The sequence below is a fragment of the Notamacropus eugenii genome, chromosome 5 (assembly GCF_028372415.1).
Source record: "Notamacropus eugenii isolate mMacEug1 chromosome 5, mMacEug1.pri_v2, whole genome shotgun sequence".
In the NCBI taxonomy this organism is placed as follows: domain Eukaryota; kingdom Metazoa; phylum Chordata; class Mammalia; order Diprotodontia; family Macropodidae; genus Notamacropus; species Notamacropus eugenii.
In genome coordinates, this window is record NC_092876.1 from 264,164,702 (window position 1) to 264,168,893 (window position 4,192).

Genomic DNA, 4,192 nt, shown 5'->3' on the forward strand with positions numbered 1-4,192 from the left:
TATCTGTAGTTTTTTCCTAGGATTAGAAGCTGTTTATTCAGACTCATACATTTAACAGATGAACAAACTGAACTTGAGGTATGAATATGACTTGATTGAAGTCAAATAGATACATGAGAATAAAGATCTGAAAGTAGGTTCTGGTACAATCAAGCCACTGTTTTGTTGTTTTTTTTTTTTTTCATCTGTAGCATGCCATTTCTCATTGGCAAATATTTCTTAGAAAGAAGAAAGTAAAAGGTTTTTATATAGAAGATAACTATAAAGAAGTTCACTAGAAGCTAGTTCTGAGAATTCTTCCTTCTTGACTTTTGAAATGAAAAGTTAATGTACACATAACTGGCTCAATTCAAAGATTCAGCTTGAGGATAAAGTTGATACAATTCCCTAGCAACATCATAATCACTACTGTCAATTTACCTGGCACTTAAAGAACTCCCCACCAAAATATGACTGAGACTCCTAAAAAAAAATAACAAACAAAAAAACAAAAAATCTATCCCTGTTAGCACATTCTACTAGATATTATCTTTCCTTTGAAAAAAATGATATAAATGAGAAAACAAAATTCAGGTACTTAAATATGATGCCTAGTATATAGTTACTTAGAAATAACTTCTCAGCATCATTATTACATATATATATATATACCCTGTAAAACAAAAGTCACACACATAAGACATACCTATTGATAGTATGCTTCAGATTTGCTGGTAACAGAATTCACAGAGACAAATCCAACTGAATAGTGGTTTCAGGATACAAAAAGATATGAATAAGCTTGAACATTGGGCTGAATATAGTGAGATGAATTTAAAAGATAAATTTAATGGATAAATGTAAAGACATATTAGGACTCAAAAATTAAATTCACAAAAACAATGTAATGAAGCTTAATAAGAGGTAATTTGTCTGGAAAAACAAGTCTAGGGTTAATGACTTATAAGATCATTATAAGTTACTAGTATGATGTGCCAGTCCAAAAAGTAATCTGGGCTACATTAAGTAAAATGTAGTTTCCAGAAATAAAGAAATAAATGTCTTACTCTACTGTGCCCTAGTCATACTTTATGAAGAACATTGTGCTTAGTTCTAGGATTCACAGTTTACGAAGGATGTTAAGGTATAGAACATTTAGAGGAAAGTAAATAATCAACCATTAAACACTCATTACATGCTTATTATGTGTCTGGCAAACAGGAAGATGAAGGTCCTTAAAAAGATGTTATATGAGGATAGTTGAAGGAAATAGTTATATTTAGCCAAAGGATGAAATCACATACTATCTCTAAGTATCTGTACATATGTAGAAGACTACAATTTCTTCTGTTTGTCATAATGAGGTAAATCCTTTGGAAAAATAGGCACAAACTAAAAAGGGGAAAATTTAGTCTTAATATGATGAAAATCTTCCAAACAATTAGAACTATTCAAAAGTGAATTGCACTGTTTGGGAAATTGATGAATCTTCTTCATTGTCAGTGTTTAAATGGTGATTTGATACTCACTTGGCAGGCTTCTTTTAGCAAGAATTCCTTTTAGTGATATAGTTTCAAATATGAGTATGTCTCTACACCTGAGATTCTTGCTATTTCTAAAATTCCATGATTTTGTCTATGGGGATTCAATATCAAGGAATCAATCTTTATTACATAGTGACGCAAATAGCATGCCAAACAGAATAAATTCTATATGTATTGAATGTATCCAATACCACTATTAGCACAATAACTATCCGGAAGACCTTCTTTCTCATGAGGGACAAAGAAATCTAGCAAAAGTAGCCATAGTATCCACCTGGTATTAGTAAGTAGTTGGAAGCCATGCAATTAGCACCCTTTAATTCTGATCATAACTCAAATATGCTTCTTTTGTAGAATGGTAACCTTCCACCCTTAGTTCCATTTTCTCCTTTAGATGATTATGGAAGCAGGGAACTTTTGGAAATTCTGGTTGTAAGTGACAAACTAAGTCAATTCTCCATGTTTTCTCACAAATCTATCTGATAGAAAGGTCTCCTGCCTATAAATAAACAGGCCACTTCAAATTCTATGTTTCATCAGTGTTTGTAAAAGTAATCCTCTTTCCCTCTTAGTAAAAAGCTGATAATCCCCATAGTCATCTCTCTATATTTTCTACAACCAGAGTTTTGCCTTCTTAGGAACATTACTGATTACCATATCAAAACAGCCTCATTTCTTAATTAAATCCTTTGGTATTCTGATGTTTGAAGCATACTGAGATAAAAATACAGAAGGAAGTGAAAGGACAGGCACTTCATTATACCATCCATACCACGATAAGAATTATTTTATTTTACAAACTTCTTAAATGATAAACTAAAAAAGTAATTCCACAAATACACCTTCCATATTAGAAATTACATCCTTCTACAAGTATTTGAACAGTATGAGATTATTGAAAATAACCGCAGAAAATTAATATTTTGATTTATTTTCTTCTAAAACCAGAACAGTCACAAAATTTTTCCAGTCTTCATAGCCATAATGTTTTTCTTTTATTTGAAAATTAAACTGGAAAACTAAATAGAACTTCACTTTTATACTTTACAAGTTCAATGAACCCTGGAAAATTGTGATCATTTTTGTAATGGGGGAGGGTGGAGAAGTTCATACACACATATACATGTATATACATACCTATATGTGTATATATAGACTTACATACATACACACATATAAATATATGTGTATCTATTATCCATCCATCCATCTATCTATCTATCTATCTATCTATCTATCTATCTATCTATCTATCTATCTATCTATCTATCTATCTGTCTGTCTGTCTGTCTGTCTGTCTGTCTGTCTGTCTGTCTGTCTGTCTGTCTATCTATCTATCTATCTATCTATCTATCTATCTATCTATCTATCTATCTATCTATCTATCTATCTACTTACCTATGCTTTTAGATAGGAGAAAGAGAGGTGTTTCTTTTTTGCTAGAATAAAATAAAAGCAATATGTAAGAGTGCTTAGGAATATTTCTACCCTAAAGTTGGTTACTGAAAACAGAGGGATTTGAATCACAATTGTTACAGATGGATGCATACCATATCTATTATATAATAGTCTTAGATAAAAGGGAAGCTTGGGGCACAAAGGGAGAAAATGATGAAATCAAACGTAATTAATCATTCTTTGAAGAACTCTCTAATAATAGCAATTGATTAAAATAGCAAAAATTAATTTGGGAGTGTGCTTGTGGCATACCACTTCTTATTTCTTATTTGTGCGTGTATTTTTGTCACATCCACCTATTTTCCCCTTAAACTAGAAATCTGCTTGCTTGAGAACAAAAAGCAAACTCTATAGCAAACATATGACTCTCCAGAAGTGGTTTCCCCAGCAACAACAGCCCGTAAAACATCTTAAAATTTCTCCTCTAATCATGTAGCATTTTTGTGGTTTCATTCAGTATTCTATTCCCTCATCCCAAATCACTTCTATAGAGAGAAGCAAACTGTAGTACTGTCCTTGAGTAACTGAATTTAAGGAGTAGTATAATTAATTTGTGATTAAGTATTTTCTTTAATTCCTCTGGAGACCTCCTGCTTAGAATTGTAGTGGCAAAAGGTTTTTATGATTTAAGGGAGGGGGATAAGCTTCTTCAGAAAATATATTTAACAATATATAATTTTTAATATATTTGACAACTATTTTTCAGTCATTTCAGTTGTGTCCAATTCTTCTTGATCCTATTTGGGGTTTTATTGGCCGAGATACTAAAGGGGTTTTGCTCTTTCCTTCTCCAACTCATTTTACAGATGAAGAAACTGGGACTAACAGGGTTGAGTGACTTGCCCAGAGTCACACATCTGGTAAGTATCTGAGGTCATCTTTGAACTCATGTCTTCTTGACTCTAGGGCCAGCTCTCTATTCATTACAATAACTAGCTGCCTTTTTTTTTTTTTTGCCTATACCAATAATAATAAAGGTCAAGTACTTAATCATAAGGAAACTTCCTAATGATGTAATAATGGAGACCATTTTCATAAAGGATTTATATTGACCAGGGCCACTTTCTTATATGGTAAGAGGAGTCTATAATGTGGAAATACCACTTTATACCATTATATACCACATAAGTATACAAAAATCAAAATGTTAAGCAAAATGATTAAAAAATGCTCCCCCTTAATTGACAAGGCACTGAAGATAACAAATTAAT